The sequence below is a fragment of the Pongo pygmaeus genome, chromosome 11 (genome assembly GCF_028885625.2).
Source record: "Pongo pygmaeus isolate AG05252 chromosome 11, NHGRI_mPonPyg2-v2.0_pri, whole genome shotgun sequence".
Classification (NCBI taxonomy): Eukaryota; Metazoa; Chordata; class Mammalia; order Primates; family Hominidae; genus Pongo; species Pongo pygmaeus.
The window spans coordinates 120357577-120384880 of NC_072384.2; the positions used below are offsets into that span (position 1 = coordinate 120357577).

A 27304-nucleotide genomic window follows, 5' to 3' on the forward strand; every position below is an offset into this window, starting at 1 on the left:
CTCATCTACTGGTGTGTTTGCTGTTTAAGGGCTTGTGCTCTAGAGTCAGAACAGACCTAGATTTTCTAATTCTGATTCTGCTACTTGGGAACTCTGATCTCAACTTCTTAGATTCTCAGTTTCCTCATCTGTAAAATGGGAATCATAATAGTAAGTCTCTACGATGTTAGTAAGCATTTAGCATGGTGCCTGAGCCAGTACATTATGGTGATACCAACTGTTATTGTTAATAATAACTATTAGCAATTAGTTTCCTTTCCTATGTTTTATGGTCTGTTTAATACTGTTTAGTCAAACTGAAAAAATATTGTTGATTTAGTTTTTGGGGTAATTATATGCGCTGACTATGGTACAATTGGTGGAGTTCCTGTCTAGATAATTTAATTTGGTTATTAGGTGCTTAAATTCTTGTTGAAATGAATTGTGAAAAAATATCCTTGAAAGCATTGTTTCAGCTGTTTAATGATATGTTTAGTAGAGATGTGATAATGATGGAACTGGATTAATTATGGGGTCCTCCAATGGATTGTTTGGTAGTAAATTTTCAGATAAGTCCAAGTGTCAGATGAACGATTTGAATTTCAAGTTTACCTGTAGCAGCATGAGAGATGGAACAGGTCATTTCTGAAGTAAGACTTGTAAAAACAAAGTATCTGAGTCTTTCAGGATGCAGAAGTTGATATCATTAAACTGCAAAGGAAAGAGAAGGAAGAGTTGTGCATCACTGATTTACATTTATTTCTCTCTTGGCAAAACTCACACGGGCCTTCGTGGGAAACATTCTGCATAATCGTAATCACCAAAATCTATTTAATGTTCACTGGTTTCCAGGCACCATGCTAAGTACTTTATGTGTATTGTCTTATTTATTCCTTGCATGAAACCTAAACCAGTAGAAACTATAAGCTCTTCTCTGTCTACGCACAAAGAAGGTAGTCTTTTACTCAGAAAGCCTAAGTAACTTGCTCAAGATCACACAGCTCAAAAAGCGATAGGATGGATATAAACCCAGGCCAACTGACTGCAGACCCCTCACTTTTATCCTAACCAAAACTTGTGAATGAAAGTCCTTTGTTGGCAATGAGATCCCTGTTGACTGAGGAATAAGGAATGGTCTTCAGTATGTATCAGGCACAGTTTAATGTCTATGCTTAAAAGTGTCCCCTTACTTCCTTGCTCTTAAGAGAGATGGAGGGGAAGCCAGAGTTTCCTGCTGGATATGAACAGGAGGCATGTAGCCCAATTGCTACTGGCAGCTAGCCATAACATGGAGGAAAGCTGGCCTTAGGCTGAGGCAAATGCTGCAAACAGCGGAGTGGGGAAATGGGAAATTCCTGGGTTTTTGATGACATCAATGGATTGACCCAGAAGCCAGCTCTGTTTCTGAACTTTGGCTAATGTAATCTATTTCCTTATTGAATATGGCAGAGACAGCTAGTTGCCTCTCCAATATCATTCTTTCCTCTAACCAAACCCCAATTTTGTTCAGTGTGGCCATTGCCAGTTAAAGCCTTGTATTTCTCTGTCCCTTTTGTGTGGAGTGGCTGTGCAAAATATTCTGGCCAATGAGATATAAATAGAAACCCATACTGGGCATTTCTAGGAAAGTTATGCTTTTCTGATAAAGGCGCTACTTCTTCCTTCCTGATTCCTGGAATACTGGTGGCTGGAACTGGATGCATGAGGAAAAACAAGAGAACTGTGGAGACCTGGGCTCTAGGCTGCCAAAGTAATGCTGGGAGGCAAGCTTCATGTTATGTGAGATAAAAGAAAACTTTGATATGTTTAAGGCAGTGTTTCCTTGTCTTTGATATCGGCATAGAAATGAAATTCTTTGTGAGTTTTTTTTGTTTTTTGTTTTTGAGACAGGGTCTCACTCTATCACCCAGACTGGAGTGCAGTGGCATGATCTCGGCTCACTGCAACCTCTGCCTCCTGGGTTCAAGCGATCCTCCCATCTCAGCCTCCCAAGTATCTGGGATTACAGGCACCCACCACCATACCTTGCTAATTTTTTTTTTGCGTTTTTAATAGAGACGGGGTTTCACCATGTTGGCCAGGCTGGTCTCGAACTCCTGACCTCAAGTAATCTGCCTACCTAAGCCTCCCAAAGTGCTGGGATTACAGGCGTGAGCCACTGCGCCTGGCCTACAAATACAATTCTTAGCCCAGAAATTGAAATATTTCCTTAATGTGAATCCTTTATTGGTGTTCTGGCTATCTATTGCTGTATAACAAACTATCCCTAAAACCTAGTGCCTTACATCTATTTTATTATTTTTCATGTTTCTATGGGTAAGAAATTTGGAAGAGCCACAGAGAAGACAGCTCATCTGTGTTTCAGAATGTTTGGGGCCTCAGATGGGAGGACTGGAGTGGATGGAGCCCAGGACATTCAAGGTGGTTTCTTGATTCACATATGGCACTTTAGCAATGTCCCCACATGGCCTCTGTCTATCAGCATAACCTGGTCTTACATGGTGGCTTAGGGCTCCAAGAAGGAGAAAGCAGAAAGTGCCAATCCTTTTAAAGGCTGTGCCCAGAGCTGGTACTGTATCTCCACCACTCCATTTGATTCCTCACAGCTGCACAGATTGAAGGGAGTAGAGAACTAGTCTTCACTTTTTGATGGGAGGAGGGAAGGAATTGATGGTGGCTGTCTTTGGAGACAAGCATCACACTTGGTAAATCGGGAAAGAAGGATTTGTGGATTTGTAGGCAACTCCCCCTTTTTAGATATAAAGGATAGTCTTAGAACTTAACCTCTATCTGCAAAGAGTTCGGTGCTTCCTTGTGGGTTATATGGTGCTATTTGGCTCCTTATGTTTTTCATCATAAGGCAAGACTGACAATTTGCCATTTTGCCATGGAACATTTGCAACGTTGGATGCCAGTGGTGGATCAGAGAATGAGGATCTGGGAGGGGTGTGTGTGAGTGAAATTAGTCTTTCACTAAGAAGGAGAGAGATAATTTACGATTGAGTGTGTTGGAGTGAATTAATGAAGAAAGAACCTGCTAGTTGGTATTTGAGCCCAGAAATAATGGGGACTTGGTTGCCATCTGAGAGATGTTGAATCAAAGGGTGTTTCCTAATCACCTACCACCAGCCCGGTACCGTGCAGCTATGAACATGGCAGATGTGGGTCCCTTTACATGTTCAGTAAGGAAATGGGGTCTTTATAAGATGAAGAGGTCAGAGTTATTTCCAGTTATAGGGGTTTCAATAAGTTACAAACGGAATTAAAGACAAAAACTGTAGTAGATTTCAACGCTTGCATTTAACAAATGAATACTTTGAATGTCAAACACCTAAACAAGTAAACGCAAACCAGACTAAGCCAGTGACTGTGTGTGCCCTTAAGCGGAGGAAGAACTAAGGTTTTTGATCTCAGGCCCATGTGGCAGGCCTCGCAGATTCTAGACATGGGTCTCTAGTGCCAGAAGCAAAGGGATAATGGAACTTTTTAAAAAGTTGACCCTAAAACCCGAGGCTCATGTGGTAGTAGAAGGGTTGACAAGGATTAAGACGCAGCCTGCATTGCCCAGGGAGCAGTTGTCTTGGTGGACTCCACTCCTGAACCAGAGCTTGGTTGAGACTGATGCAGGTTGATATGGTTTAGATTTGGGTCCCTGCCCAAATTTCATGTTGAATTGTAATCCCCAGTGTTGGAGGAGGGGCCAGGTGATAGGTGATTGGATCATGGGGATGAACTTCCGCTTTGTTGGTCATGTGATAGTCAGCAAGTTGCCACGAGATCTCTTTGTTTGCAAGTGTGTAGCACTTCCCCTTTCACTGTCTTTCTCCTGCTCTGGTCAAGTAAGGTATGCCTCCTTCCTCTTTGCTTTCTGTCATGTTTGTAAGTTTCCTGTGGCCTTCCCAGCCATGCTTTCTGTACAGCTTGCAGAACCATGAGCCAATTAAACCTCTTTTCTTTATAAATTATGCAGTCTCAGGTAGCTCTTTATAGCAATGTAAGAATGACCTAATCCACAGGTGTTGTCACAGGCTGACCATGAGAGACCCTACAGACAATCTTGTGACAGAGCTGGAGAGGGTCCTGGGAGAAGACTGTCATGGTTGGGAGTAGACTTTTATAAAGCCACCCTTCACAAGTGCCTATTTGCATTCACTGACCATGAAATTATATTCAATTTCTACTGCCAGGCACTGGGTGGGAGCCTTTTCTTGCCCATGGTTTAGAGAACACAGAGTGGGTGAGAAATCTCTCTTAGTCTATTTTCTATTAATCAACCCTAAAAGGAGACTTATGTGCTTGTTTATAGGTGGGGAGGGTGTTTATTTATGGTATCAGTCTTCTTCAGGTTTAAACTAGAAATTCTGGGCTCATCCATAATACTTCTGTCTTTCAAAAAAACTTTATTTTATACTACCCTCACTAGAGGGAGCAAACAGGGAGACAGATTGATGGAAACATGCATGGATGGTTACAGGTTGAGGACAAAGATGCTACAATGAGGGTGTGGGCAGATAAATTGGCATTAGGGCTCCCCTGCCAACCACTGAGCTGCATGGGATGGCCTGTGCTTCTAAGAAATGACTCCTGCTGGCCAGGCCCCAAATCCTTTGCTTGATTGTGCATTTTGGTTTTGTTGAGGCATGAGGCAGTTAGCCTTGAACCAAAATGGAGGAGATGGTTGCTGATGTTTGTGTCAATCAGGAGAGCATCTGGAGGCAGTCTGCCAGCATCTGTCTTATTCCAGGCCACAGAGGAACCCAGGGCTGGTTGGAAGACGGTCTGGGGGCACTCCTGGCTTCCCCTGTATGAAGAAGGGTAGAGTAGTCTATTTTGTGTTGCTATAAAGGAATAGCTGAGGCTGGGCGATTTGTAAAGAAAAGCAGTTTATTGGGCTCATGGTTCTTCAGGCTGTACAAGAAGCATGACACTAACATCTGCTTCTGATGAGGGTCTCAGGGAACTTCTAATCATGGCATAAGGGGAACGGCAGCCAGTGCATCACATGGCAAGAAAGAAAGCAAGAAAGAGAGGGGATGGAGGTGCCAGACTCTTTAACAACCAGAACTTGTGGGAACTAACAGTGAGAACACACCCAATCCTGCAAGAATGGCTTCAAGCTGTTCATGAGGGATGCACCCCCATGACTCAAACATCTCCCACCAGGCCCCACCTCCAATGTTAGGTATCAGATTTCAACATGAGATTTGGAGGGGACAAATGCCCGAACTATGTCAACTGGCAATTCATTGCTTACCTCTCCTGAGCTTGAAAGAGGGAAATAGATTTATTTTCAGAAAGATACTCCAGGACCAGGATTGGCCCAGAGGCCACATCACTGTGGGAGGTAGAGAGGAGCAAAAAGGGGAAATACTCTCTCCAAAAGCACCAGCCCACTGCCTATCTTTCTGCTATTAGAGGTGCATTCCTTTGACCCTTCCAGTTTTTCCCAACCTCAGGAGTCTTCTACTGAAATGCAACTACCTTCAAAAACTGATATTTTAAATCTGTGCCTCTCCAATTGCCACATGCAGTGGTATAAATGGGGATGGAGAAGACCATGTGATAAAGGTAACACAGTCACCTGCCCCAGCAGAGGTTGCCATTTGCCTAGTAAGAAATGCACAGCTGGGCGTGGTGGCTCATGCCCGTAATCCCAGCACTTTGGGAGGCTGAGGCGGGCGGATCACGAGGTCAGGAGATTGAGACCATCCTGGCTAACACGGTGAAACCCCGTCTCTACTAAAAATACAAAAAATTAGCTGGGTGTGGTGGCAGGCCCCTGTAGTCCCAGCTACTTGGGAGGCTGAGGCAGGAGAATGGCATGAACCCGGGAGGTGGAGCTTGCAGTGAGCCGAGACTGTGCCACTGTACTCCAGCCTGGGCAACAGAGCAAGACTCCATCTCAAAAAAAAAAAAAAAAGAAATGCACAGTATTCTTTCCATATTAAAATTAGCCCAGATGCAGTGTAACACAGCACACACTTGCATGAGTGTTTGAGATGTATCTTTAAAGAACCCAGAACACCATGTCACAGGGTCAGCCTTTTTTTGCAATAAGGGATATGCAGTTACGCTTATGTGATTAGAGCAATTGCATCTTGAATTAGTCCTCTGCTGAGATCAGGGCTTTGTGGGAATCCTTCAAAGACCACAGCAGTGGGGGGTGGAGGGGAGGACATCAGACAGAGTTGCCTAAGTGGGAGCCATTGAAGAAAGGATTCTTAACTTTCCTTTTATCATCTGAAGTAAATTTCACTGATTTTCTTAGGACTAGTCCAGACTAGGACTGTGCACTAGCTTTCAAAAGCCCAATTACCTGGTTGGTATTAGCTACAAGCATACCTCAGGAATATCATGAATATCACAATGAAGAAAGCCACCCCAATTTTTTGGTTTCCCAGTGCATACATAAAGGTAATGTTTATACTACACTGTAGTCTATTCAGTGTGTGATAGCATTATGCCTAGAAAAACAATGTATGTACCTCAATTTAAAAATACTCTGATGCTAAAAAATGCTAATGATCATCTGAGCCTTCAGTGAGTTGTAATCTTTTTACTTTTGTGGAAGCTCTTACCTTGATGTTGATGGCTGCTGATTGATCAGGATGGTGGTTGCTGAAGGCTCAGGTAATTTCTTAAAACAATAGTAAAGTTTGCCACATGAATTGACTTTTCCTTTCACAAAAAATTTCTTTGTAGCATGTAATGCTGTTTGATAGCATTTTACTTGGAGTAAAATTTCTTTTTATTTATTTATTTATTTATTTATTTATTATTATTATTATTATTATACTTTAGGTTTTATGGTACATGTGCGCAATGTGCAAGTTAGTTACATATGTATACATGTGCCATGCTGGTGCGCTGCACCCACTAACTCGTCATCTAGCATTAGGTATATCTCCCAATGCTATCCCTCCCCCCTCCCCCCACCCCACAACAGTCCCCGAAGTGTGATGTTCCCCTTCCTGTGTCCATGTGTTCTCATTGTTCAATTCCCACCTATGAGTGAGAATATGTGGTGTTTGGTTTTTTGTTCTTGTGATAGTTTACTGAGAATGATGATTTCCAATTTCGTCCATGTCCCTACAAAGGACATGAACTCATCATTTTTTATGGCTGCATAGTATTCCATGGTGTATATGTGCCACATTTTCTTAATCCAGTCTATCATTGTTGGACATTTGGGTTGGTTCCAAGTCTTTGCTATTGTGAATAATGCCGCAATAAACATACGTGTGCATGTGTCTTTATAGCAGCATGATTTATAGTCCTTTGGGTATATACCCAGTAATGGGATGGCTGGGTCAAATGGTATTTCTAGTTCTAGATCCCTGAGGAATCGACACACTGACTTCCACAAGGGTTGAACTAGTTTACAGTCCCACCAACAGTGTAAAAGTGTTCCTATTTCTCCACATCCTCTCCAGCCCCTGTTGTTTCCTGACTTTTTAATGATTGCCATTCTAACTGGTGTGAGATGGTATCTCATTGTGGTTTTGATTTGCATTTCTCTGATGGCCAGTGATGGTGAGTATTTTTTCATGTATTTTTTGGCTGCATAAATGTCTTCTTTTGAGAAGTGTCTGTTCATGTCCTTCGCCCACTTTTTGATGGGGTTGTTTGTTTTTTTCTTGTAAATTTGTTGGAGTTCATTGTAGATTCTGGATATTAGCCCTTTGTCAGATGAGTAGGTTGCGAAAATTTTCTCCCATTTTGTAGGTTGCCTGTTCACTCTGATGGTAGTTTCTTTTGCTGTGCAGAAGCTCTTTAGTTTAATTAGATCCCATTTGTCAATTTTGGCTTTTGTTGCCATTGCTTTTGGTGTTTTAGACATGAAGTCCTTGCCCATGCCTATGTCCTGAATGGTAATGCCTAGGTTTTCTTCTAGGGTTTTTATGGTTTTAGGTCTAACATTTAAGTCTTTAATCCATCTTGAATTAATTTTTGTATAAGGTGTAAGGAAGGGATCCAGTTTCAGCTTTCTCCATATGGCTAGCCAGTTTTCCCAGCACCATTTATTAAATAGGGAATCCTTTCCCCATTTCTTGTTTTTGTCAGGTTTGTCAAAGATCAGATAGTTGTAGATATGTGGCGTTATTTCTGACGGCTCTGTTCTGTTCCATTGATCTATATCTCTGTTTTGGTACCAGTACCATGCTGTTTTGGTTACTGTAGCCTTGTAGTATTGTTTGAAGTCGGGTAGCGTGATGCCTCCAGCTTTGTTCTTTTGGCTTAGGATTGACTTGGCGATGCGGGCTCTTTTTTGGTTCCATATGAACTTTAAAGTAGTTTTTTCCAATTCTGTGAAGAAAGTCATTGGTAGCTTGATGGGGATGGCACTGAATCTGTAAATTACCTTGGGAAGGATGGCCATTTTCACGATATTGATTCTTCCTACCCATGAGCATGGAATGTTCTTCCATTTGTTTGTATCCTCTTTTATTTCCTTGAGCAGTGGTTTGTAGTTCTCCTTGAAGAGGTCCTTCACATCCCTTGTAAGTTGGATTCCTAGGTATTTTATTCTCTTTGAAGCAATTGTGAATGGGAGTTCACTCATGATTTGGCTCTCTGTTTGTCTGCTATTGGTGTATAAAAATGCTTGTGATTTTTGTACATTGATTTTGTATCCTGAGACTTTGCTGAAATTGCTTATCAGCTTAAGGAGATTTTGGGCTGAGACAATGGGGTTTTCTAGATATGCAATCATGTCGTCTGCAAACAGGGACAATTTGACTTCCTCTTTTCCTAATTGAATACCCTTTATTTCCTTCTCCTGCCTAATTGCCCTGGCCAGAACTTCCAACACTATGTTGAATAGAAGTAGTGAGAGAGGGCATCCCTGTCTTGTGCCAGTTTTCAAAGGGAATGCTTCCAGTTTTTGCCCATTCAGTATGATATTGGCTGTGGGTTTGTCATAGATAGCTCTTATTATTTTGAGATACGTCCCATCAATACCTAATTTATTGAGAGTTTTTAGCATGAAGGTTTGTTGAATTTTGTCAAAGGCCTTTTCTGCATCTATTGAGATAATCATGTGGTTTTTGTCTTTGGTTCTGTTTATATGCTGGATTACATTTATTGATTTGCGTATATTGAACCAGCTTTGCATCCCAGGGATGAAGCCCACTTGATCATGGTGGATAAGCTTTTTGATGTGCTGCTGGATTCTGTTTGCCAGTATTTTATTGAGGATTTTTGCATCAATGTTCATCAAGGATATTGGTCTAAAATTCTCTTTTTTTGTTGTGTCTCTGCCCGGCTTTGGTATCAGGATGATGCTGGCCTCATAAAATGAGTTAGGGAGGATTCCCTCTTTTTCTATTGATTGGAATAGTTTCAGAAGGAATGGTACCAGCTCCTCTTTGTACCGCTGGTAGAATTCGGCTGTGAACCCATCTGGTCCTGGACTTTTTTTGGTTGGTAAGCTAGTGATTATTGCCACAATTTCAGCTCCTGTTATTGGTATATTCAGAGATTCAACTTCTTCCTGGTTTAGTCTTGGGAGGGTGTATGTGTTGAGGAATTTATCCATTTCTTCTAGATTTTCTAGTTTATTTGCATAGAGGTGTTTGTAGTATTCTCTGATGGTAGTTTGTATTTCTGTGGGATTGGTGGTGATAACCCCTTTATCATTTTTTATTGCATCTATTTGGTTCTTCTCTCTTTTTTTCTTTATTAATCTTGCTAGCAGTCTATCAATTTTGTTGATCCTTTCAAAAAACCAGCTCCTGCATTCATTAATTTTTTGAAGGGTTTTTTGTGTCTCTATTTCCTTCAGTTCTGCTCTGATGTTAGTTATTTCTTGCCTTCTGCTAGCTTTTGAATGTGTTTGCTTTTGCTTTTCTAGTTCTTTTAATTGTGATGTTAGGGTGTCAATTTTGGATCTTTCCTGCTTTCTCTTATGGGCATTTAGTGCTATAAATTTCCCTCTACACACTGCTTTGAATGCATCCCAGAGATTCTGGTATGTTGTGTCTTGGTTCTCGTTGGTTTCAAAGAACATCTTTATTTCTGCCTTCATTTCATTATGTACCCAGTAGTCATTCAGGAGCAGGTTGTTCAGTTTCCATGTAGCTGAGCGGTTTTGAGTGAGATTCTTAATCCTGAGCTCTAGCTTGATTGCACTGTGATCTGAGAGATAGTTTGTTATAATTTCTGTTCTTTTACATTTACTGAGGAGGGCTTTACTTCCAAGTATGTGGTCAATTTTGGAATAGGTGTGATGTGGTGCTGAAAAAAATGTATATTCTGTTGATTTGGGGTGGAGAGTTCTGTAGATGTCTATTAGGTCCACTTGGTGCAGAACTGAGTTCAATTCCTGGGTATCCTTGTTGACTTTCTGTCTTGTTGATCTGTCTAATGTTGACAGTGGGGTGTTAAAGTCTCCCATTATTAATGTGTGGGAGTCTAAGTCTCTTTGTAGGTCACTCAGGACTTGCTTTATGAAACTGGGTGCTCCTGTATTGGGTGCATATATATTTAGGATAGTTAGCTCTTCTTGTTGAATTAATCCCTTTACCATTATGTAATGGCCTTCTTTGTCTCTTCTGATCTTTGTTGGTTTAAAGTCTGTGTTATCAGAGACTAGGATTGCAACCCCTGCCTTTTTTTGTTTTCCATTTGCTTGGTAGATCTTCCTCCATCCTTTTATTTTGAGCCTATGTGTGTCTCTGCACGTGAGATGGGTTTCCTGAATACAGCACACTGATGGGTCTTGAGTCTTTATCCAATTTGCCAGTCTGTGTCTTTTAATTGGAGCATTTAGCCCATTTACATTTAAAGTTAATATTGTTATGTGTGAATTTGATCCTGTCATTATGATGTTAGCTGGTTATTTTGCTCGTTAGTGGATGCAGTCTCTTCCTAGTCTCGATGGTCTTTACATTTTGGCATGATTTTGCAGTGGCTGGTACCGGTTGTGCCTTTCCATGTTTAGCGCTTCCTTCAGGAGCTCTTTTAGGGCAGGCCTGGTGGTGACAAAATCTCTCAGCATTTGCTTGTCTGTAAAGTATTTTATTTCTCCTTCACTTATGAAGCTTAGTTTGGCAGGATATGAAATTCTGGGTTGAAAATTCTTTTCTTTAAGAATGTTGAATATTGGCCCCCACTCTCTTCTGGCTTGTAGAGTTTCTGCCGAGAGATCCGCTGTTAGTCTGATGGGCTTCCCTTTGAGGGTAACCCGACCTTTCTCTCTGGCTGCCCTTAACATTTTTTCCTTCATTTCAACTTTGGTGAATCTGACAATTATGTGTCTTGGAGTTGCTCTTCTCAAGGTATATCTTTGTGGCGTTCTCTGTATTTCCTGAATCTGAATGTTGGCCTGCCTTGCTAGATTGGGGAGGTTCTCCTGGATAATATGCTGCAGAGTGTTTTCCAACTTGGTTCCATTCTCCCTGTCACTTTCAGGTACACCTATCAGACGTAGATTTGGTCTTTTCACATAGTCCCACATTTCTTGGAGGCTTTGCTCGTTTCTTTTTATTCTTTTTTCTCTAAAATTCCCTTCTCGCTTCATTTCATTCATTTCATCTTCCATGGCTGATACCCTTTCTTCCATTTGATCGCATCAGCTCCTGAGGCTTCTGCACTCTTCACGTAGTTCTCGAGCCTTGGTTTTCAGCTCCATCAGCTCCTTTAAGCACTTCTCTGTATTGGTTATTCTAGTTATACATTCCTCTAAATTTTTTTCAAGGTTTTCAACTTCTTTGCCTTTGGTTTGAATATCCTCCCATAGCTCGGAGTAATTTGATCGTCTGAAGCCTTCTTCTCTCAGCTCGAAGTCGTTCTCTGTCCAGCTTTGTTCCGTTGCTGGTGAGGAACTGCATTCCTTTGGAGGAGGAGAGGCACTCTGCTTTTTAGAGTTTCCAGTTTTTCTGCTCTGTTTTTCCCCCATCTTTGTGGTTTTATCTACTTTTGGTCTTTGATGATGGTGATGTACAGATGGGTTTTTGGTGTGGATGTCCTTTCTGTTAGTTTTCCTTCTAACAGACAGGACCCTCAGCTGCAGGTCTGTTGGAGTACCCGGCCGGCCGTGTGGGGTGTTAGTCTGCCCCTGCTGGGGGGTGCCTCCCAGTTAGGCTGCTCGGGGGTCAGGGGTCAGGGACCCACTTGAGGAGGCAGTCTGCCCGTTCTCAGATCTCCAGCTGCATGCTGGGAGAACCACTGCTTTCCTCAAAGCTGTCAGACAGGGACATTTAAGTCTGCAGAGGTTACTGCTGTCTTTTTGTTTGTCTGTGCCCTGCCCCCAGAGGTGGAGCCTACAGATGCAGGCAGGCCTCCTTGAGCTGTGGTGGGCTCCACCCAGTTCAAGTTTCCTGGCTGCTTTGTTTACCTAAGTGAGCCTGGGCAATGGCGGGCGCCCCTCCCCCAGCCTCGCTGCTGCCTTGCTGTTTGATTTCAGACTGCTGTGCTAGCAATCAGTGAGACTCCGTGGGCGTAGGACCCTCTGAGCCAGGTGCGGGCTATAATCTCCTGGTGCACTGTTTCCTAAGCCCGTCGGAAAAGCACAGTACTCGGGTGGGAGTGGCCCGATTTTCCAGGTGCCGTCTGTCACCCCTGGAAAGGGAACTCCCTGACCCCTTGCGCTTCCCGAGTGAGGCAATGCCTCGCCCCTGCTTTGGCTGGCACATGGTGCGCTCACCCACTGACCTGCGCCCACTGTCTGGCACTCCCTGGTGAGATGAACACGGTACCTCCGATGGAAATGCAGAAATCACCCGTCTTCTGCGTCGCTCATGCTGGGAGCTGTAGACCGGAGCTCTTCCTATTCAGCCATCTTGGCTCCTCCCCCCTAATTTTCAAAATTTCTTTCAAAATAGGAGTCATTTCTCCCAAATCCTGCCATTGCTTTATCAATGAAGGTTATATAATATTCTAAATTCTTTTTATTCATTTCCACAATATTCACAGCATCTTCACCAGGAGTAGATTCCATCTCAAGAAGCCACTTTCTTTGCTCATCCATAAGAAGCTACTCTTCATCCATTCAAGTTTTACCATGAGATTGCAGCAACATCTTCAGGCCCCACTTCTAATTCTGGTTCTCTTGGTATTTCTATCACATCGCAGTGACTTCCTCCACTGAAGTCTTGAATCCCTCAACATCATTCATGAAGGTTGGAATAAATTTCTCTCAAACTCCTGTTCATATTGATATTTGACTTCTTTCCATGAATCACAACTGTCCTTAATGGCATCTGCAATGGTGAATCCTTTGCAATTTTCAATTTACTTTGTCCAGATCCACCTGAGGAATCACTATCTCTGGCAGGTATAGCCTTACATAATTTATTTATTAAATCATTAGACTTGAAGTAGAAATTACTCCTTGCTTCAGGGCCTCCAGAATGGATGTGATGTTAGAAGGCATGGAAACAAGATTAATCTCCTTGAACATCTCCAGCAGAGATGTTGGATGACCAGGTATATTGTCAATGAACAATAACATCTTAAAAGGAACGTTTTCTTCTGAACAGGTCTCAACAGTGGGCTTAAAATATTTAGTAAACCATGCTGTCAACAGATGTCACCCAGCATACAAATGGAATGTGTCGTTCCATTTATAGAGCACAGATAGAGTAGATTTAGTATAATTCTTAAGGTTCCTAAGAATGGTAAATGAGCATTGGCTTCAACTTAAGGTCACCAGCTGCATTAGCCCCTAACAAAACAGTAGCCTGTCATTTGATGCTTTGAGGCCGGGCATTGACTTCTTCTCTCGAGGTATGAAAGTCCTAATAAGATCTTCTTCCAATAGAAGGCTGTTCCATCTTCCTTGAAAATCTTTTGTTTAGTGTAGCCACCTTCATCTGTGATCTGAGCTAGATCCCCTGGATAACTTGCTGCAGCTTCTCCATCAGCACTTGCTGCTTCACCTTGCACCTTTATGTTAAGGAAATGGCTTCTTTCCTTTAACCTCATGAACCTCTGCTACCTTCTAACTTTTCTTCTGTAGGTTCCTTACCTCTTTCAGCCTTCACTGAATTGAAGAGATTTAGGGCCTTGCTTGGGAGGATTGCTTCCTTTGATTTAAAGGAATGTTGTGGCTGGTTTGATCTTCTATCCAGATCACTAAAACTTTCTCTGTATCAGCAATAAAGCTGTTGGCTTTCTTATCATTCATGTGTTCACTGGAATACCACTTTTAATTTTCCTCAAGAACTTTTCCTTTGCATTCATGACTTGACTGTTTGGTGCGAAAGGCCTATCTCAGCTTTCGACATGCCCTGCTCACTAATCATAATCATTTCTAGCTTTTGATTTAAAGGGAGAGATGTGAGATACTTCCTTTCACTTGAATACTTAGAGGTCATTATAGGGTAATTAATTATCCTACCTTCAGTATTGTTGTGTCTCAGGGGTTAGGGAGGCCTGAGGAGAATGGGAGAGACAGGGGAATGGCCAGTCAGTGGAGCAGTCAGAACGTACACATTTATTAAGCTCTCCATCTTGTATGAGCACAGTTCATGGCACCCCCCAAAAAATTACAATAGAAACATCAGAGATCACTGATTGCAGATCACCATAACAGTTATAATAATAACAAATCATTTGAAATATTGTGAGATTTACCAAAATGTGACACAGAGACAGGAAGTGAGTGCATGTTGTTGGAAAAAATGGTGCCGAGCAACTTGCTCAAAGCAGGATTGCCCAAAACCTTCAGTTTGTAAAAAATGCAATATATGGGAAGTGCAATAAAGTAACATGCAAAAAACACGATATGCTTGTATTTGAATATGTTTACGTGCAACCTAACTTTCAGTTGTCTCATTGCTTAGAATCTCAGAATCTATTGTCTGACCACAAGCCTCCCTTCTGTGGGACTTTCCTGTTTAGTTGGTCTACGTGGCCATCACCTGGGTGGCTGACCTGGGGCTTATTAATTCTGAAACCCTGACACCTCATTGATGCAGCTTATGCTAATTGTAGGTGCTGCTACAGCCTTGGTTCTATTTGTTCCTTTTTTCTCTTTTAGCTGAAACCTCAGGGGGACTGGTTTTGTCATGTTGCTCATTTCCATTTTTCATTGCTTTTCATTATTTCTGTGGTAGACACAGTGTCAGGCTGAAAAACGTGTGTTCCTATTTTTAACACAATCTAGGAAAATCCAGAAGAAAAGAAGACATAAGCATGATTTTTACTAAAACCTATACAGTTCTTCATTTTTCCCTGTGATATTTATTATTTATTTTTAAAACAAAGCCTTTGGAGCGTCTTAAGCAATTTAAACACACAAAAAAACAAAACAAAAACTGTCATACCTGCTCAGACATTGTTGAGCATGTGGTGTGAAAACAAAATGAAGCAATCGCTTACTCCAGCAGATTCCCATGCCTTGCTAAATACCCTAACAACTTGGCTACAAATATGACTACAGGGGACAAAGGGGACTTGGGTTGAACAAGACAACAAACAAACCAACCAACCCCACTGACTGGTTGACGAGATGGAGGATACACGATTACAGAATCAAAGTTGGGGGATATGATGAAATAGCAAAGAGCCACAACGGGCCGTGGTTCCCAGCTCTTACTCATTTTCTTTCTTTCTTTTTTTTTTTTTTGAGACAGAGTCTCACTCTGTTGCCCAGGCTGGAGTGCAGTGGTGCAATCTCAGCTTACTGCAACCCCTGCCTCCTGGGTTAAAGCAATTATCCTGCCTCAGCCTCCTGAGTAGCTGGGATTACAGGCGCCCACCGCCATGCCTGGCTAATTTTTGTATTTTTAGTAGAGACAGGGTTTCACCATGTTGGTCAGTCTGGTCTCGAACTTCTGACTTCAGGTGATCCACCTGCCTTGGCTTCCCAAAGTGCTGGGATTACAGGTGTGAGCCACCCCGCCCAGCCCTCTTATTCATTTTTAAGTTACTAGTGTGTGGTTGTTTGATAATGCGCATAGGACACTGTGGGGTGCTGACATCCAGAGAGAGTGACAGAGGTGTTGGAGTGGGGGTGCTATGTGGGGGAGAGCCGCAGTCTGGTGACAATACTGAGTATGTTACTGTGTGTTTTTGTGTGTCTTTGGAGCGAATGAACATGGCAGAAAAAGACCCTGGAAGGGGAGGTTGAGGTCAGACAAGGAAGGCCCTGAATGCCACATCAAGTTTGCCACGACCCTTACGTTCTGGTGACATTGGTGTTAGTCAAGGTTTCAACAGGCTCATAGTAGGATAAATTGAGAAGTTAATTAGAGGATCATTTGTAAAGGGGTGAGCATGGTGTGGGGAAACTCTTCAAGGTTAGTGCAGTCCTTGGATTTAAGAAAAGAGAGTGCAGGTATCACCTGCACCTGCAGGCCTGAGGGTGTGAGAGGGGGGCATGGCTCCCCTACCCTGAGATGGCTGGGGCTGTGTGCAGACCCCACAGGGGAGGAGCTAGGGGATAAATACTTGCTTCCCTTCCTCCATCTGGTCTGATTTCCTAGCGTTGCTGCCTGTACTAGTCAGGGTTCTCCAGAGAAGCAGAACCACTGGTGTGTGTGTGTGTGTGTGTGTGTGTGTGTGTGAAAGACAGAGGGACAGAGAGAGAAAAAGAGAGAGATTCATTCGTTTATTTAAGGAGCTGGCTCATACGATTGTGGAGGCATGGTGAGTCCGAAGACTGATGGGGTAGGCCGTGAGGCTGGAGACTCAGGGAGTTCAAAGGCTGTCTGCTGGCAGAATTCCTTCTCGCTCAGGGGGAGGTCAGTCTTTGTTCTATGAAGGCCTTTCACAGATTGGATAAAGCTCACCCACTTTATGTAGGGTATTCTGCTTCAAGTCCACTGATTTAAATGTTATTCTCATCCACAAAACACCTTCATAGAAACATCTAGAATAATGTTCGACCGTGTATTTGTGTACCATGTCCAACCAAGCTGACACGTTAAAATTAGTGATCACACTGCCCCTCGGTCGATCTCAGTCAGAAGCCAGAGGGCAGGGGAATCTGGATGCTGTGGGGGTGTGTCAGCCTCTGAGGCACAGAATGGTAAAGGCTGGACATCGAGGGGCAAACCACTTACCCCAATGTGATGTGGAATAAAGTAAGGGGAGGGTTTTGCCTTTGCACCCTCTCTCTTCTGTCTAGAAGCTTGGACTGGGGTCGTGGGTCTTTCTGAACTTTAAGTGTTTCCAGAGACCCTATATAATACAAATGCTCCTCCTGCCTCCCTGCAAATGAGTACAAGCATCAAGTAGAAATGAAATCTCTTAAAACACTGCTGGTTTCCTTTTACACTTTTATTTAATTTTTTTCTTAAACTACACGAATGGCAGTATAAGCCATGTGCGATTTCAAAAGGCAGTCACCTAGACGGTCTGGAGAAACAGCAAACTTTCATCTTGAGATCTGTGTGCCGATTTCACTGTAATAATCCCCCCACATCCTGCAACCTGCACTCTGGCTGTTCTGCACTTGCAGAGGATGGTACAGAAGGACTTAAGTCGTTTCAAGAAAGATTTAAGTTAGATCTGATAAGGAGCTTTATTACTGATGCTGTGGAATACTGGGAGGGGGTCTTTCTGTTGGGCTATTTTGGATTTTGGACTTTACTGAAAAACAAATAGGCCAGGGTCAAATTCACATCAGAGGAACTCATGTAAAATGGAGACTTGAAGAGTTATTTAGCTATTCAAATAAGAAATGGGTTTTAATAACTGGATAATTACCTTAATTCTCCACTTCATTTTGTATGATGCAATGTGTTTCGAGTTCTGCCATGATGTTCTGGAGGAAGTGACAAGAATTGGAAAACTATTATCACAAACAGATGACAAAGTGTTGTACTAGAGATACCATAGGTCTAAATTCAGCTGACCTCAGGGATGGCTTCTAGAAGCAGAAAAGCCGTGACTGCAGGGGCCACCTGGATAGGGGGATGCAGACCAGCGTCTGCCCTGGTTAGCAGGAAAGTAGCAGGCTGCTGCTTCCTGGGAAAGTCTCCTTCCCTCTCTTGGATCTTCCTCCCTAAAATGAGAGTCCAGTCATGTCCCAGAACACGGGGCAGAGCCGTGAACATCACCTCTACCAGATAACACAGCTCAGATCATTATTCACGTGCATGTCATGTAAGGCATGGCTCATGGGTAGAGGGATACCAACCTTTTTCTTCTGGCTATAGCCGATTGGACTGGGCAGATATGCTGAGGCCACAGAAAGGCCGTGTCTGGGCTGGACATAAGGGATGTCAGAGGCCTCTAGGGTGCCTGGGGGAGAGTCTGCTTAATCCAGGTGCCCATTTGACTAGTAGAAATCAAATCAAATAAAATAAGTGTCTTCTCTTTCAAGTTAATGCTAAGAAATCTGGCAGGTCACTGAACTTGCTACCACCCCAAAATGCCTAGTGATGCATCTGTCTCCCTGAGGTTGCTGTATGTTTCAGAACTGGGATGCAAAGTTCAGCTTCTTGTGACACCCCATTTTCAAAGGTATCCCTGCAATACATTGTCATAATTCCAAGTGATCTGAGTCCCTCTTTCTTGTCCGCTTGACTGATTTGATGACTTGACCAGTACAATCTCATCAAGCTCTAACAGTGTGAGATTCCAATTCTACTGTGATGTAATATGGTGCCTGGGAGGCAGGGTGGTGAAGGAGCTAAGCAAATGGGCTCTGGGATCACACTACCGGGGTCCATTTTGAGCTCTTCCAGTTAGGTCGGGGTAGGTTGAACCCCTGTAGCACAGACACCAGGTAAGAATGCCTTTACCAAGCAAGATGGGTGTTTATTGCATGATCACTTAACAGTGTGGGTGTAAGCAGTTCAGGACTGATACGGCAATCCTAAAATTTGAGGGATCCAGGCTCTTCTTATCTTGTTGCTTCACCATCTTCAGGGTGTTTCTCTCACCCCTATGCTTTAGGTGGCTTTCCACAACATCCATAATCCTGCCAGAAGAAGAGGGGAGAGGGGAAGGGAAGGTACAGAAGGGAAGCTACTCACATCACTGCAGCTAAAACCTATTGGCCAGAACTTAGTCACATGGCAACACCAACTGCAAAGGCATTTGGGAAGTGTAACCTGCATTAGTTTTGTATTGCTGTATAACAAATGAGCACAGACTCAGTTGCTTAAACAACACAACTTTATTATCTCTCAGTTTCTGGGGATCAGGAGTGCTCATCGTTTGCTCAGGGTCTCATCAGGCTGCAATCAAAGTGTCATCCAGAACTGCAATCCCATCTGAGACTCAGGATGCTTGTCCAAAGTTACTGGTTATGGGCAGGATTTAGTTCCTTGCGATTGCAGGACTGAGGTCCCACTTTCTTGCTGGCTGTCAGTGAGTCTGTTCCCAGCTCCTAGAGGCTGGCTGCTAGTCTTTGCCATGTGGCCCTTTCCACAATAAGGCATTGCACCTTCAAGACCAGCAAGAGCATTCCTCTGACCCTTTCTCTTTAGCAAAGGCCCAGTTTCTTTTTAGGGCTCACCTGATTAGGCCAGGCCCACCCAGTCATCTCCCTTTTGACTGACTCAGAGACAACTGATGTGGTACCTTAGCTCCATCTGTAAAATCCCTTTACTGCTATCAAATAATACAGCCTAATCTAAAGGAGCAATCATTTCATCCTATTACCAGTCCTACTTGTACTCAGGAAGAAGGGGTTTAAAGGCTATATACACCAGGGGGTAGGAATCTTGGGGACCATTTAGAATTGTTCCTACTTCATAATCTTTATTTGGGTGGCTATATGCCCAGCCAAAAGTAATCAATACGATTCTGATTTCTGTAGTTCTATGACTTGAGAAGAATGGGAAAATGATATTGGGGTTAACTAGCGGTCTCTGCTATAATAACTTATTATCCATGTTATCTTGTTATTTAATTTTTCTGTGCTTCAGCTTCTCCTATAAAACAGGGATGATGATAATACTTCACTGATAGGTTTGTTGTGAGGCTTAACTTAGATTGCATGCAGAACAGTGCTCTACACATATAAAGATCCTCATTAATGGTCAGCAATAATTCCCCTCTTCTTCCTCCTCATCCTCCTTGTCTTCCTCGTCCTTGTCCTCCTCCTCCTCCTTCCAAATCATGGATGAAACACAGAAATAAAATAAGGGAAAAAAATTCAAGAGTCATCAAAAAGTCTACCCATATCTTAATGACTAATGAATACAAAAGGGGCTTGTTGAAATCTTTCCAATCTTGACCTTTCTTATACAAGTGCTAGACAAGTGGAAATCTGCAGAATATTCCCAGCATCTCAAACTGACCATTGCATAACGAATGATGTCACACAGTGAAGCTGCCCCTAGGTGACATCACATCCTGAGAGGAGGAGCCGCTAGGGCAAAACCTCTAGAACCTGATGTGCATTTTGCCAGGGAAACCAGAGTTGCATGATTTCTATGAACTTGAAAGTTGATCATGTCCAGTACAGATACAAAGCAAGAGTGTGCATATGTGTGTGGCATGCCTGTGTGTGAAATTAGCCACATATTGATTAAACTTTCCTACATGCTGAAGGGATGGGGTGGTTTAGAGAGCCGTTGGAAGAAACAAAGCAATGAACTTATCATGTTGCTTGACTCAGCGAGCTCTGGGATTTAAAAACTAAATCTGAGCCATTAGAACTTTTTAAATAGGAAAACATTCCACATAGGTCTAGCAACGTTCACGTTAGGGTTTTTAACACTTTCATATGCATCTCAGATAGCCAACCTGGAGTGGTCCTTGAGTAACACACAATACAAACAATTATTCCAGACATTTCAAAAATGAAGTGCTACCAGCTTCATTGTGTCCCCCAGCTCTGGCGAGTAATGAAAGACATATTCTTAATGTGAAACAAAAGAGGATTGTGAATATTAAAAAAGCAGCCCAGCCAGTTAGAGTTAAACCATCGGGATAAGATATTAACTTAAACCACATGTGAAGTGCAGCTGTTTCTGGTGAAGCTTTCATCAGGCTCAAGTGGAAAGATTGGTGGGTTTTAATATGTGGTTTCCAGCCAAGCCAATAGGAATCTGGGGAAAATGTGTGTGAAATCAGGCCGCTGCCAGGGGGGTCTCAGGCTCTGGGCTGGCTTTTCTTTCTGTGAACATAAACAAAGGTAACCCAATGCTGAGGGCAAGGCCTGCTCCATCCAAAGGTTTAGCTGAGAGACTCTGGAGTGACCGGCCAGGCTGTGGAGTTTCTGGACTCTTTGTTCTCCCTTTCAAGAGGAATGCATAAATAGATCCCATGGTGTTAGGAGTAGGGATGAAGAAGGAGTCTTCTTGTATCTGCCACTTCATCTCAGGAACATCTAGAATTTGTTCAGCTCCTAATAACTGACAGCATCAAAAGGTGCCAACTCTATTCGAACTTACTGGCATGCTGGTTGGGTTTCACCTCTGAGGATTTAAATTTGCTTAAGAAAAGTGGTGCTATACACGATGCAGCACCTACCTGTTATAAGAACATGAAAATATTAGAAATTAATGAAAAAGTATCAGATGAGTGCAAAAATAAGGATTAATTGCACACTATTTCCTTACAAAGACTAAATCAGTGAAATAGCTTAAAGGTTGGTTGGGCTGCTGCCTGATTTTTTCCAGCCAGTTCTGGAGGCCATAGATGATTGCTTCTGGACTCACTGCTGGGTGACGCTGTCAGCCTTCCACTGCTTACCTCCTGCATCATAATATTGCTTTCAGCTTCAGAGGTGTGGAACAGAAATAATCTTTATGAGCCCACAAATTCAGGAGTTGTGGGAGAAAAGTGGAAATGTCTGAACTGTATTCATTGACCTTAGGAAAACAGTTGAAATATTACCATTTCTGTGCATTGATTCATGTATTTAACATTTATTAGGCAGCTAGACGATTCAAGAGACTTTGCAAAATGCTCTTGGGGATGCAAAGATGTGTAAAAGGGAAAAGAATTGACATTTATTGAGAATATACTATATGCCAGACATCACAGAGGCCATTGGATTACATTTTCTCTTTAATTCCCAAAACCTTGAAAGGGAAAGATTATAAGATAAGATCTTTGCTCTCAAAAGCCTTCCAGTCTGTGATTAAATAGTAGATAAAAGACATATTCAAATATCCATGAAATAAGATATTCTAACTATACGCCAAAGGAGAGGTTTTAATGGGAGTTAAGAGTCTGGAGTCATTACTTGGAGAATGAAAGAAAGTTTATTGGAGAAGACCATATTGAGTTGGACACTGAAGGTTGGGTAGGATTTAGATTCACAGAGAGGGAGGACAAGGCATGACCCAGGTGAAGGAGAAGATGAGGGCAGGGGAAGCAAAAGGAAGAAGCAATCCCTATGAGTCCCATGCTACTCAGAGATCAAGGGAAAATCTCTTATAGAAGTTTCCCTTATTATCACTGCATGGGTCTTGTCCAGGCGAGGTCTATACCTTGACTTTAAGGCCACACCGTATGAAAAATGCAGGTCTTTAAACACTAGATGCACATTCAGTGTGGTGAGATGCTGACACCATCAGAGGCCTGATCAAATTAAGGCCTGGTGAGGGCAGTGCAGGCTTTCCTTTCCAATCTCATGCTCACTCTGGGGCCCAAGTGCATGGAATGGGATTGCTGTCCCAGTGGCCAGCACTGTTTCATGTGTGCTCATCTCTCTGTGTAGTTATGATGGGGCTGTGCCATTGAACTTCAAAGGTTAACTTCACATAGAATTTGATTATGAAGACTGAGATAGGGACCAAAATGCAGAGTCAAGTCACTGTGGGTAAACATATGTCTGTGGAGGTGGGGGCAGTGTTGGAAGGTCAGGATGTTGGGCAGGCCAGCCCTGCTGGGGACAGAGAGTGAAGGATTGGTGTTTGGACTGCATTTGGTGTAGGGTTTGGTGGCAGTAGGGTATAAGGAAAAGTTTCAGGTAAGCTTGTTTCAATACATTGGGGCTATTGGATTGCAGCTAAGAAGTGGAGATGTATTCTCTGAAAATTAGTTGCCCACATTCTACTTCATCATGTTGCTTTTAGGTTGGTGCAAAATTGTGGCTTTTGCCATTATTTTTAATTTGGCATTACTTGTTGAGTCTGAGAAGAAAGTAAGTGCCTTTTCTAAAGCGGCCCCATTCCTGATGGATTGTTGAAGCTGAATCCTCATGCTTGAGGTTAAATCAATCAAGTCACTAGGCACCAGGCTCTAGAGAGGCTACAAGGAAGTTTGGCGGACAGTTTCTATCCTCAGGCAGTTCATTGACCTACCATATTCTCATGAGAAGGTGACCAGTAGTATATGGTGAGTTGGGTGCCTGTAAGCCCAACCAGTGACCTGAAATGTTGTACTGGTCTCCCAGGGCTGATGTAACAAAGTACCCCAAACTGGGTGCTTAAACAATGGAAATTTATTCTCTCATAGTTTTGGAGGTTGGAAGTCCCAATTCAAGGTGTCAGCAGGGCCACATTCTCTCTAAAGGCTCTAGGGAAGAATCCTTCCTTGCCTTTTCTGGCTTCTGGTAGTTTCCAGCAATCCTTGGTGTTCCTCGGCTTGTGCCAGCATAACTCCAATTTTCTCTGTGTCTTCAAATCTCTCTCCATAGAGGGACACACGTTTTTGGATTTAGGGCCCACTCTGATCCAGTATGACTTCATCTTAATTATATCTGCAGAGACCCTATTTCCAACTAAGATCACATTCATAGGTACAGGGGTTAAGACTTCAGAATATCTTCTTGGGAGACACAATTTAAGCCACAGCAGATATTAATGTGCAGGCTGGCTGGATAGAAGGACCCTATGAACTGGGATAGTCATGGATGACATCTTGGCATGATGGGACTTGAGCTCTTTCTCAAGGATATGTGGTATTTGGATGGAGAAGGGGTGGGCTGGACTCCAAGGTGGGTGGAAGGGGAAAAAGGGAAGAATTATATGGCTGGGGTCACAGAGATCGACTGAAGCAGATTAGAGACTGGCCAGGAGCCAGCCTGGCAGGGACAGAGGAATGAACTGGGGAGTGATGAAGATTGACACTGGGGAAAGAAACTGGGACCAGATTGTGGAGCTACCCAAGCATACTGGAAAACTGAATGGCTGGGCTTCAACCATATTTCCCATATTCTGGAAAAAACTCCATTCAACATCCCCAAAAACCTTCAGAAGACAGAGGCAGTCACACATGAAGAGCCTTATGCCCAATCTGCTTCTGAAGTGTATCCCCAGGTATCTTGTAAAAGCTTATGGGCCACCCAGTGAAGGGGTGCCTTGGGTTTAGCCTGAAGAAGACCTACCAGCACTGGCAAGGGCACAAATGAGGTTAGCCAATATGTCATTAGTAAGGCAGAGCAGTGAGCAAAAGGCCTGGGATCTGCTCTTCTTCTCTTTGGGCATCAGATTTCCTATTTGCAAAAAGCAATGGCTTTGGTTGTGACATGCTGCAGTTTCTTGACTCTATATAATAAAATGGTATAACTTATGTTTGAATAGACTTAAACTAAGTTCATCTGCAAATATTCCTTCATTTGATATAGCATCTCTATGAGATGGATAGAGAAAAATTTTTACCCCATTTTGATAGATGAGGACATAGACTCAGAGGAAGTTCACTGACTTGCAGAGACACTGAGCTGGTTAATTTGCAGAGCCAGAACTTGAACACAGGTCTTCAGAATGCTAGTCCAGTGTTTTCCATTCCACACAAAGCCTCCTTTATAATCAGAATCTCTCCATGTGCTCATTCATTCAACAAGCAAACATGTATTAAGGGTCCACTATGTGACAGGTACTCTGATAGGCCCTAGAAATACATGAATAATTAAAGCAGGGTCCCTATCCCAAGAAGGTCACAGAGTGCTGGTCCAGTGCAAAATCTTGTACATAATGGTCAGGCAGAGACTATACTTCAGGTCGGGTGTCCTCATTCCACCAAGCCAAGCCCGCCATAAGATCAAGGGTCTACTGGGCAATGCTCTTGGGCTAGTTTTTTAAAATTTCAGTTTATAAACATGGAGCTGCTACTGAAGGCACATCTGACTTCTTGTATAGTTTAGTCAGTATCTACTATATCAGCAACACTTAACATCAACTAGAGAGAGGGTTGTCAAAAGGGAACTTCTGAAATTGAGTGAACTACTCTTACTGAATTTGTAGCTGTTGTGAAATAACTCTCAGGTCACAATCTCTTAGATTTGCATTGCATGTCTCAGTTTACAAAGCCCTTTAATAAATGTAATAGCACTTGGTAGTGTTACAATCTGAGATGGCATCTCCTTTAGGAACAAGCAGACCTCAGATCCCACCACCTCTAGGTGAGTGACCTTCACAATTGCTCAGCACAGTGAAACCTCTAGCTCCTCATTTGCAAAATAAAGATGGATGATAATGGTGCCAGTCTCATAGGATTTCTGTGTAGGAGGGTGTGTGTGAGGTGCCTGGTTGACCTTCGAGAAATGTGAGTTCCTTCTTCAACAGAGCAATGAATAGCTCACTTGAGTGAGGGAAGCAGCCCAGCACGCTCAGCTGGCCGGCTGTTCTCCACACGTGTTTTAGACTACGCTGGCCTTTGAGGGAAAAGGATGTGGTTCTTCTGACTCCTGTCTCTGCTAAGATTTTTGCGTAGTCTCCCATAGATAAGCTTGGTACAAAAGTGATTGCGGTTTTTGCCATTATTTTCAATGGCAAAAACCGCAATCACTTTTGCACCAAGCTAATAGAAACCAGTAAGGTAGACAAATCAGTGAGGTATAATTTGGGAAACCTCTGGCTGAGTCTACCATTTTTAGTTGCTTTCAATTTGATCAAATTAGTGCCCAAATGCTTAAAGTGATATGCCCAAGGTCGTGGTCACCGGCCTGTGCCTTCAAATCCAGAGCTCTTTCCGTTAAGCCACTTGTCCAAGATACATCCCTCAGAGGTGGTGACATCCTCAGTGTGTATGAGAAAGGATATCTTTAGAGATGCTGGATTCAGAGGCTACCCTTCTCAAAGTTCAGACGGGAGATATGGAATGAAACACACGGCTTTGTTTTACAGCTAATATTTTAACTTAATTTGTTCTGTTCAGCTTGTCTGAATTCCAGGTTGCTGATAAATCAGGATGATGGCTCACACGCTGGTCCCATCTACCAGGAATAAAAGTGATCCAGAAATATGTGGAAGCCCTGGGAGCATTTGGATAGATTCCTTAAAATATGATTCTCCACCCAATTGCCTTCTAGGGGTGGAGTGTCTCAGGCATAAAAATACGACTTAGGGCGATGAACAGTTAAAGTCTAAGAACTTGTAAGCAATAGAAGCAGGAATTATTCACTCTTACCAGTGTTGGCTCTGTGTCCAGTGTTTGCTCGCCATCTCATACATCTCTTCAGAAGGAAAAAACAACTAGAACTTGCCATTGGGACACATGTATTTTTTCCTGCACTGGAGCTGATGGAGCTGTTGGAAACACTCTATAAATCTTGTCTCCTGAACCGTGACCTTCAGCCCTTTGGGGCAGCTCTTACTTTATGTTCATCCTGCAAACTTCAGTAGATGAGACTTGTAGCAAGACCCAAGGGCTCTGTGTCCAGCATCCTTGCCAGGTGAACAAAGGGAAAGGAGTTGCCGAGGCCTGGGTTGTTGTTAGGAGTTGGGCTCCGTTTTCCCAGCCAGAAATCAAGCTCACATTCCAGCAGCCAGAGAACAGCAATGCACTAAATGAGGTCACTGTGCTTGCAAGGGAGAAACAATTATGTGCTTTTCCTTTCACACTTATTACAGCACTTCATAGGGAGGACACAGCATCTTTTTTGTCTGCCCCTGAAGAAACTTTACAAAATAAAGCTGGGTGCAGAAAGAGGCTGACTTTGGAAGAAGGTGCCTCACATTTTATTGGCTAGAAGGTAGATTCCTTCTGATTTTATTTTCCAATTTAATACAAGGTGTGCCTTGAGAAATGCTTATGTTAATTTGAAACAGGAGTAAAACAGTGCCAGGCCCTTGTGTGGCAAGGCCCTGTCTGTCTGATCACACCGGGCACCTGGTCTATAAATCCACACCAGGGCTTAGACCTGAGGCTGGCTCCCAGGGCGGGGGGAACCAGGGCGATGCTGGGAGTTATCTGGCTGCATGGGACCGGTATGCCTTGTTCTCCAACCACACAGTGTGTGACACGTTATTTGGGACAGGAGATTCAGAAGGGAGACATTGCAGAGAGATTTGTAGAGAGGACAGTAGCCTTGTCCTAAGATGAGGTGTGGTGTTGAAGGGTGTATTAGTCCGTTTTCATGCTGCTAATAAAGACATACCTGAGACTGGGTAATTTATAAAGAAAAAGAGGTTTAATGGACTCACAGTTCCAAGTGGCTGGGGAGGCCTCACAATCATGGTGGAATGTGAAAGGCACGCCTTACGTGGTGGCAGCAAAGAGAGAATGAGAGCCAAGCAAAAGAGTT

At 43.0% G+C, this 27304-nt stretch overlaps 1 long non-coding RNA gene across 1 annotated transcript; it reads right to left on the reverse strand.

Moving 5' to 3' along the window:
• Nucleotides 1–435: 435 nt before the first annotated feature.
• Nucleotides 436–18480, reverse strand: LOC129031758 (uncharacterized). Its single transcript, XR_008501112.1, has 6 exons — nt 18068–18480; nt 17784–17932; nt 17635–17692; nt 14321–14355; nt 6558–6616; nt 436–690 (listed from the first exon to the last, which is right to left on the reverse strand). It is a non-coding gene; the product is annotated as an uncharacterized LOC129031758 (long non-coding RNA).
• Nucleotides 18481–27304: the final 8824 nt, after the last annotated feature.